This window comes from Danio rerio, chromosome 25 (genome assembly GCF_052040795.2).
Source record: "Danio rerio strain M-AB ecotype USA chromosome 25, GRCz13ab, whole genome shotgun sequence".
In the NCBI taxonomy this organism is placed as follows: domain Eukaryota; kingdom Metazoa; phylum Chordata; class Actinopteri; order Cypriniformes; family Danionidae; genus Danio; species Danio rerio.
The window spans coordinates 10,150,001-10,160,308 of NC_141045.1; the positions used below are offsets into that span (position 1 = coordinate 10,150,001).

General features: G+C 36.6%; 1 long non-coding RNA gene across 2 annotated transcripts in view; it reads left to right on the forward strand.

The window, feature by feature from the left end:
* Positions 1-10,071, forward strand: part of LOC141380895 (uncharacterized) — a 37,508-nt gene extending 27,437 nt beyond the window's left edge. Inside the window, exons 5-7 of one of the 2 annotated variants that reach the window (XR_015526193.1) lie at positions 4,677-4,750; positions 5,773-5,946; positions 7,351-10,071. This is a non-coding gene — a long non-coding RNA (uncharacterized LOC141380895). Of the gene's footprint in view, positions 1-4,676; positions 4,755-5,772; positions 5,947-7,350 lie in introns of both variants that reach the window. The other variant, XR_015526194.1, reaches the window with a different exon arrangement.
* Positions 10,072-10,308: the final 237 nt, after the last annotated feature.

The following is a 10,308-nucleotide window of genomic DNA, read 5'->3' on the forward strand; positions in this document are numbered from 1 at the left end:
ACGCCCGGGTGATTGATTCCTGCCCTCGCTATGGTGCCTGAATGATTGGGCAAGGTGATTGACAGGTGAGGGGTTTTAAATGAGCTGGACCTGAGTGATGGAGGAATGGGAGGGATGAAATGGCATCAAGCTGAGAGAAAGAAAGGGAGAATCAAAATGCATGGGCATTGATGGGTCGGTTACAAGAATAACTTTTCCATGGAGGTTCTGAATGGCGTTGATGGTTCCATTGAAGATTTCTGGCACCTTTATTTCTCAATAGGTTCTTTATGAGATAAACTGCCTGTGGATATTAAAGTTTTACAAATGTGGTTAGTTTTAGTTCAACATAAGCAAAACTTAAGTTCAACCTAAGCAGAATAGCATGTTGATGAATTTTACAGTGGGTTTTATTGGCTATTTGTGATTGTATTTGTGTTTATTTTATAATGTAGTGTCACAGTGTACCTGTTCCCAGGAGTAGTATAATATATACTTCGCAACAAGGACCTCAATGGAAATAAGTTTGGTTTTTAACATTTTATTGTGTTATCCTTGGCAAATTAATTTGTCAAAAAAATATAGAAAAAATGAAGTATTAGTTTAAAGAAAAAAAAAATAATGCTATATTTAAAAAGTGAGTGGCCTTAAAGAATTTCCAGAGATTCAATTTTGGAGTATTGTTGAAGAAAGTGTTTTATTTAGGGATCTAGACATAGTCCTTCTATGTCACTGTTGCAAATACCCTTGTGGAGGCTTTATTTTTAACAGTGTAGGATATACAGTATATAACAGATCTTGAATTTGATCACATCAGGTTAATTTAAGAACCTTTAGCATCTATGAAACCTTTCCATTGCACAACAGGTGGTAAAAAGTGGAAAAGGTTTCTGTATGTATATAGAATTTTCACATTCACACCAAGGAAAGATGGTTCTTTTTAAGCCCCCATGACATCTAAATAAAGTTTAGCATGTTAGAATCAGTATGTTAGCCTTAAGGATATCTATAAGCTAGTGTGCACCAAAACAGTGGTAAAATTTGCAGTAAGAAAACATAAACATCCGAAGCTTGCAGTGTTACTTCAGCTTGAATGAATTAATATTTTTAATGTCATCTAATACTTCAGTTTCTCCTCAAATGTTTTTGACCAATCAAAAGCTTTCTTGTATCTGACATGTCCCGCCCTTTCAAGATGCTATTGTTATACACGCTTTAGTATATCTTTGGTGTTCCGCAGAAACTCAAACAAGTTTGGAACGAGTGTAGAATTAGAAAATGGAACTTTTATTTTGGGTAAATTATTCCTTTAAGAACAGGACACAGCCCAAATGGTTAATGGTTGGTAATCTAGCTTGTTAGTATGGTCTAGTTAGGTAGCACACTATTGTTATATTTCAGTTCAAATTACCAATTTCATTGGAAGAACTGAAGTTCTTTGAGGAACCCAGAATGGTTCTTCTATGTCGTCACTTCTAAAAACTTCTTTTTGTAATCTTTACTTTTAGAAATGTGTGGCCTGAAAAGGTATACTGTATATTGAACAAAAAGTTTTTTTTGAGAACCAAAAATATAGTTTTTGTTTGGTATTGTTGCAAAAGCCACTTGGCATCTGTTACTTTTAAGAATTTGGTTTGATACACATTAGAAATGTGTCCCACTAGGTCTTGAAATTGATAAGCATGTTTTGTGAAGTAAAAATTTTATGATTTAACTTTTTTTTATATTTTAAAAGATTCACCAAAAAATGAAAATGATCATTGATTCTCCCTCAACTTTGACTTCCTTTCTTCTGTTAAAGTACAAATGAAATCAAAACTAATCAACCAATAATGATTATGTTTGCTCACATTACTAGTAGTAAACAATTCATCTGTGCATGTCAATAATAAAAATAATCTATAATATTGTAATCTATATTTGTTTCAGTTAAATTCTTAGAGAACGTCTGTCTGAGGTATTGGGCGTGGCCAACATACTTAACCACGCCTCTCAAACTGTCAGTTTTGACAACAAAGGTGAGGAGGAGATGTCTGTTAAGGCTGAATTATAATTCTGTGTTAATTACATGCAATCGGTCCGGTGCAGCTTTTGCGTAGTTGTATAGCCCTTGCTGTGGCTGACGCGCACCTCTTGAAAAATGTAACTACAAGTTGCAATGACGTGTAGCGCAAGCTCTGTGATTGGTTGGCTTGGTAGCAGTGAAGAGTGTAGGTGGTGTTGATAACCGCGAGCCCGATAAAGCGATTGTTTAGAGAGTCCCGTGAAGGAGCTTCAGATGGAATCTTTTGTGTTGTGTTTACCTTATGATTAGAGTTGTTGCACGTCCGCCAGTTCCTGCCTCCTAAATAAGTGAGTTTTAGCTACTTGTACATTAAGGTAGCAATCAAAAAAACAAAACAAAAAAACCCTACAAAGAAACCCAACAAAGAGGAACATAAAAGCCTACTGCCAGCTAGTGTTTCGGAAGTGTTATTGCAGACCAACACAAACAGCATGCAGAAGTATAAATGCACGGCTACGTGCAAGGCAGGCGATCACTCGACGCAAAAGCCCATTAGGTTGTAATGACTCTTCAAAAATCCATTTCCCTGATCTTTCGGAATGAAATGTCTACTTTACTACATCCAATCAGCTCGCAGTTGAAAAGAACTAGCCATGCTCACTGTTTTCTCCATTTTTGTTTCTCTAGGAACTGCATCACAATATGTGAAAAAAGGTCGCTTCTTCCAGTTCATGCAGACTTTTAACACAAAAGAAGATATTTAAAAATGCTGGTGGCTGGCACTTATTGACTTCCATAATGGGAAAAAAATAACTATGGACGTCAATGAGTGCCAGCAAGCAGCATCAACAAAAGAAAGAAACTCAAACAGTTTTTGAACAAGTGAATGATGAACTTTTGGGGTGAACATACCAAGATGTAATGTCAAGATATTGGAATTTGGTACCAATCAGTACTGAAATTTTAAAAACGTCCAATTTCCGCTAACATTTGAGCGCAGGGATACAGAGACGGTTAGTGTCACTCAGTAAACAGCGGTGAGTTCTGTGAACTATCGACCTTCGCGGCCAATCACAGTCATTTCTATTGAGCATGTGAACTCAATGGCAAATCAGCGCTGTTTAAGATCATGCTCAACAGCGCTTGAATGTTAAAGGGGGAAATAGACGTCTTTAAAATTTCAGAAGTGATTGGTAACGAATTCCAGTATCGGAACAACATTACCAAAATGGTTCTTTCATCGCGTTCCTTTGGAAAATTCTAATTTGTAACCTTTATTTTTAAGAGTGTGGATGTGATTCGATCCTTCATGTCTTTTTTTCCCCATATTCTCTTCCTAATTAGCTGGATGTGTCTCTTGTTCTCCCACATGGCATCCAATAGTGCGGAGGCTGAGATACTCCTCATCTTGTTAAGTAAATATACAGTCCTCAAGTCTCTCGTCTATTGATTCCTCCTTATATCACATGATAAATCCCCTCCGGCCCCTGACATCCCTCAGAAAGGGGGCTGAGGCGGGAAATGAAATATTACCAATTTTCATATCTTAATTTATCATGCGAACACAGATCTGTGTGTGTGTGTGTGTGTGTGTGTGTGTGTGTGTGTGTGTGGAGAGAGCGAGCCAGAAACACTGATCCTCAATACGTCTCTCCTGCTCTGTGTCGTTTGTAAATTTTCGATTACGATTCATTAGCGTTGCACGCTCAAAGTTTCCAAATAAAAAAATCTATAATTCTGAAAAAAAGTTTCATCAGAAACAATCCACTCAATCCAAACTACTTATTTAGAATGAAACAACACAATTCCTTTTTGTTTAGTTGTTTAGTTGTTTTATATTCAATCAACGTAGGATTGTAAAAGCATTAGGTTAACTTGATCGATTTGCATTGGGATGACATCAATGGATTGTGTGGGTTCCAGCATTAACCCATATTCTATGTTGTTCGTTGAGTTTTTTTGTTGGGTAAAACTTAATTGTTTTATGTTTAATTCAACCCTGGCTCATTCTGAAAATGTATCGCTATTTACATTTCTGGAGAGCAGTTTTTGTGAATCCACCAGAGGCCACTGTGTACGCTTTTTCTCTCGCGAGTGCCATTCAAGTCCGCTCTTCTCACATAAATCTAAGCTGCTGTCAACTGAACGATTGACTGACCCACCCTCCTCCTTCCCTAAACCCAACCAATAGTGTTTTCAAAAGCACCGATTAACCAGCACCCACCCCCTCCCCAAAAACCAATTGACAGTTTCAAATAGCTATCCAGAAAAAGAAAAGCCTTTGTCTGATTTTTACCACGTTTTCAGATTTTAACACATTCTCACCCTGTTACTGTTTATTTTATGACTTGTGTTTTTCCCTTACCTGCTTTCTAAACCTATGCTTCACTGGGTTCAAACACTGTCATTATCGTCAACTCCCTTCTCCCTTCAATGTACAAGGCGAGCTACTGGACAAGCTGGTAACAAAAAAAGGGAAAAAAACAAAAAAAGGGAGGTAAGCGGTCAGCTGGTAAGAGTAAAAAAGGAATGGCGTCACACCGCATCATAGCGTTCATTTTAAAGACAAAATGCAGCCATACATACTTCTGGCATCATAATTGGTGATCTCCAGAAATGTATCTAGGACTAGGTTTTCAGAAAGAGCTTATGTTCGTTCAATCCACTTAAATATTTTTTGCTTTTCCTACAGGTTTTCGGCTTTCGACAAAATATTTATTTTGTGTTCAAATGAAGACACTCATAAAGGCTTGAAACCACTTGAGGGTGAGTAAATGTACATTTTTGGGTGAACTATCCCTTTAATGAAAAACAGTTGTTCACAAGGAAAGAGAGAAACTGAGTAATGATTGCGAATTGATCTTGCCTGGTGTGTGTAAGATTATACACACCTGCAGTGATCTTGTCAGTCTGTAAATGAGGGAGAAGAGATATTTTGTGTGTGTGCTGCTTATTAACCTTATTAAAGTTCAAGAGGAAAAGGTTACTGTTTCACGTTGGCCATTCTGTGTTCTTTGCATTACTGTTTATACTTTGAATTGTCTAACTGTAAGTCATTAATTATAAAAGAAATTTTAAAAAGAGTCTTATTTTTATTTTTATTAAACTTGCATCTAAAGTAACTTAAATTAGCACACTGTAGTTAATAAAAAAAAAGATGTATGCTTTAATAATGTTCATGTCTGGTGACTCAATCCTAGAGCACATTGACCTTTATGGCTTTTAAGAACTTTGATATGGAGGAGCGCTATCCTGTTCAAGAATTTGCCTCTCCTGTGGTTTGTAATGTAATGGGCAGCATAAATGTCTTGATACCTCAGGTTGTTGATGTTGTCATCCACTCTGCAGATCTCACGCAAACCCCTATACTGAATGTTACACCAAACCATGTTTTTTCTTCACCAAACTTGACTGATTTCTGTGAGAATCTTGGGTGCATGCGGGTTCCAATAGTTCTTCTGCAGGATCTGGGATGATTGGGATGCATTTTAACAGGAAAAACTCTTTATTTGTTGCTCTTACAACTGGAGTCAACGACAAGACTTTTGTTAGGAAGTGTACATAAACTTTAATAATAGAATTATCAACTATGTTTGAACTATAAACTATGTTTACTTGAAACATTGTTTTGTAACCATATTTATATTAATGAATTTAAAATAAGCTTATAGTTGCAGTTTTCTCATAGCACTTTAAGGTTTTAGGCAACCACTTCATGTGTAGTGAACTAGTATGTAACCTAATTCATACCTTTTGCCCCGTATTTCCAATCTTTCTCTGATGGGAAGGAGGGGGAGACTCATAGGGGAGACTGCAGCCTTGGATACAGGCAGATCTACAGCCCGGACAGTTTTTTTTTTTGCCCCTGTTGTTCCTGGTGCGTCCAGTATGGGGAGCACAGCACAGTGGTATCGTGAGCTTCCAGAACTTTATCATCAAACCAAACGCGACACCATGAAGAGGTATGTTACACACTGGTTGAAAATATTGTTTAGCAAACGTGAAACATTTTTGAATCAGGTTGAAATGATTGTATGTAAATATGTAAACAAACTAGTGAGATGCAATTCACATGCAGAGCAACAGCAATGTTGTTTGGCTCATTTCTAGCTAACTACTGTAACGTTACGTGTAAGCTAGCTACATGTACTACATCGCACTTTCTCATAACTACGCTACAATTAATCGTTACACTATCCAACTATGTGTGTTTTAATTTATTTTTTTATTAAATGAATCTATATTAATTGGCAATTGGGCTTTTGTATATCTGAAAAAATATGATGAGTAGTTTGTATATTTAAACTTCCTTTCTGATACTTGAACTTAGCTTTTATAATTAGCTAAAAAATGTAATTAATTAAAAGCATATTTATAAATAGGACACTTAATCATTTGGAAGCATTGACTTTAAATGAATTATTTCGCCATGTATCCATCTTTCCCTTCCTTTTCATTACAGGTGCCGTTGCCCTGGAAAGCCGTTTTGACTTTTATTCCTCCTCAGGATATGTATTCTTGATATCAACAATTCAATTTTTGATGTCAAAAATGTAATTGTTTTAAATTTAAAAATTTAATTGTTGATATCAAGAATTACATGTTTGATATCAACAATTAAATTTTCACTAGTAATAATTGTTATTTCAGATCTCACAAATTGCTTTTTGGATATGTGCATATATGAACTCATCAATATGCATATTAATGACAAATTTACATTTTTGATATCAACAACTGAATTTTTGACATCAACAATTGCATTTCCACTAGTAAAACTATAATTATTAATATCAAGAATGAAATTTCCACTAGTAAAAACTATAATTATTGATATCAGCAATTGCATTTCCACTAGTAAAAAGTCACCATAGGTTTGCATTTAAATTGAGTTGTTGATATCAAGAATTACATTTTTGATATCAAGAACTGAATTGTTGATGTCAAGAATGTTAATTGTTGATATCAAAAATTGAATTGTTGATATCAAGAATACATATCCTGAGGAGGAATAAAAGTCACTGACTTTTATTTATTCTCAGGATATGTATTATTGATTTTAAGAACTGAATTTTTGATATCAACGATTCAAGTCTTGATATCAAAAATGTAATTCTTGATATCAACAATTCCATTTGAATGGAAGCCTATGGTAACTTTTTACTAGAACTGAATTGTTGATATCAAGAAATCATCAAGAATCATTTTAAATTGAATTGTCTATATAGCATATAAATACACAAAATGAAAGATCTTTCCCAGAAGATAATACTAAATTAACAAAACTAACTATGTAAAAAATTGTAATTAAATTCTTAAAAAATGCCTTACATTTATGCTAATCGTGTTATTTTTTTCTCCCCCAGACATTCAGTTTATACCTCCGATTGATACTTGTCAAAGAAAAAGGTGATATTTTGGATCGGCCCACGAGTTTGAGAGGCAAAGAGACTGGGAAGAAAAGCTGTCAGGCGGACAAAGAAAGAAAAGAAGCAGGACCCTCTTAAGAACCTGATTGAGAACAGGAGAAAATCAATCAACTGAGCCCCTGTGATTGACAGGCCGGCAAGGTGTTTTCTGCAAAGGTGTCAAACGCCACACAATTGCGATTTTTCTCTCTCTCCCCCCCCTCCTTCGCCATCTCTTTAGTGTCCGTCACCCTTTTATTCACATATCATCATTCCGTCCATCTCGGCCAAATTACTCTTCTATCTCCTCCACAATGTGTCCACTCTCTGCACTTCTCCCTCACACTTCTCTTGTTTCTGGAGGAAGACTCGCGCATTTAGGACCGCTGACTGACACTCCTTTAATCTTGTAGCTCCGCAACCTTCATGGAAGAGGAAGGGATGTGTTTTTTTTTCACACATACGCATGAACAAAGCAGCAACCCTCCCCTGCTTTCTGCTGCTTTCGAGCCTATTTGTTTTCCATAATATCACGGCGTGCCGAGAAACCGAGACGGTGAAATGGCACCGTCGCTCCTCGAGATCCTGCCCTTAATCTTGAAATAACACCTAAAGGAAAGTGATGGAGGATATGGATATTTTAATTTAACATATCCTGCTTTTTTCTCTCAGCTTTGTACTTCAAGAAAGTTTTCGGTCGCCTACTTTGCTCTGCGTTTCTTTCATCCTGGCCTCGAGCGATAGCTGTGATTTCAGGTTCAGGTTGTGTGTTAACATGTTTTTGTCAAAAGTCTCGGCTTTCGTGTCTTGATGAGATTTTTTTTTTGTCACGGATTTCACACATATTTGTAACGTATGTAGAGTAACCTAATAAAAGATGAAGAAATGAGATTTCAAAGGTAGAAAAGAACACCCTTTAGGTCTTCTTCACACACAATGTGTTTTTGCAAGCCTGATCACACGAGGAAACGTAACCAACTATTTTACGTTTTGTCAGAATAGTGTCTAATTCTTACGAATTCATACCAGTTCAGTCGTATGAAAATGTATGATTTTTAAAAAGGGGTTATGGCACCAAACCCCACCCCTAAACCCAACCGTCATTGGGTGATGAACAAATCGTACTAAAATGTATGAATGAGATTGTACAAATTCATACAAATTCATTCATTCATTGGTTCAAGCCTCGGCTGGGTCAGTTGGCGTTCCTGTGCGGAGTTTGCATGTTCTCCCTGCGTTCGCGTGGGTTTCCTCCGGGTTATCCAGTTTCCCCTACATTCCAAAGACATGCGGTACAGGTGAATTCGGTAGGCTAAATTGTCTGTAGTGTATGAGTGTGAATGAGTGTGTATGGATGTGTATGTCTAAGCTCAGGGTTCTCTCCTGGTACAGCCTGCCAAACCTGCAACAAGTATCAAGCAATAGCTAAGTGTGAACTCTTAAAGCGAACTTCAGGTTTTATTGATGCCAGTTTCAAAAGCAGTTGACCAATCAGAAGAAGTTGGAAGAATTCAACATTTCTGGTCGCTTATTTTGCTCTGTTTCTTTCATTCTTTCCTTCATACTAGGCCTAATTATCTCCGAGCTCAGAGTTCTCTCCCGAGACAGCATGCCAAACCTGCAACTAGTATCAAGCAATGGATAAGTGTGAACTCTTGAAACAAACTTCATGTTTTATCAATGTCAGTTTCTAAGCAGTTAACCAATCAGAAGAACTCAGAGGCTCGGGACAAGCATTGTAAGCTCCTGTTTGTTTGGATACGCTTGCACTACTTTTCGTTTTTTTAAAAATTATCCCTGAGCAATGCATCTTGTGTTACAAAGACACATTCTGTGTGATTAGCCCCTAAAAAATGTTGTGCTGTTTCCAACAAAAGCAACGTTCACATAATGAGCCATAAAGTAGCTAGATTCAAGGCGTAGATTCAACAAGGCACTCGAAATATTACTCAGAGATTTTGATTCATGTTGACATGATAGCATCACACAGTTGCTGCGAATTTGTCAGCTGCACATCCATGATGCAAATCTCCCATTCCACCACATCCCAAAGGTGCTCTATTGGATTGAGATCTTGTGACTGTGGAGGCCATTTGAGTACAGTGAACTCATTGTCATGTTTAAGAAACCAGTGATGATTTACGCTTTATGATATTGTGCGTAATCCTGCTAGAAGTAGCCATCAGAAGATGAGTACACTGTGGTCATAAAGGGATGAATATGGTCAGCAACAATACTCAGGTAGTCTGTGGTGTTGACACAATGCACAATTGGTACTAATGGTGTGCCAAGAAAATATCCCCCACACCATTACACCACCACCACCAACTTGAACCGTTGATAGAAAGGCAGGATGGATCCATGCTGTTGTTGTTGACACTAAATTCTGACCCAACCATTCGAATGTTGCAGCAGAAATCAAGACTCATCTGACCAGGCAACATTTTTTCCAATCTTCTATTGTCCAATTTTGGTGAGCCTGTGAAAATTGTAGCCTAGAATTGTAGCCAACTACCATGCCACATTCAAAGTTGCTTACTGTAAATCACCTTTCTTCCTCGTTCTGCTCTGTTTTAACTGCAGCAGATCGTCTTGACCTTGTCCACATGTCTAAATGCATTGAGTTGCTGCCATAACGAGCAGTTGGGTAGGTGTACCTAATAAAGTGGCCAGTAAATATATGTACTGAATGTGTGTTTAATAATATTTGTTATTTTTAATCAAAATTTTATTCATGTTAACCAAGTTCTGGATAATTTATTTGTGTCAATCTATGTTGTTTGAATTATAATTTTATTTAAGAATTAAATCTAAATTGATTAGTTCTTCTTTCATACTAAAATGTGATATTTGTTTACCTTAATTTATTTACATTTTTAAATTGTATTAATTAAATTATTAAAAAAAAAAAACGGA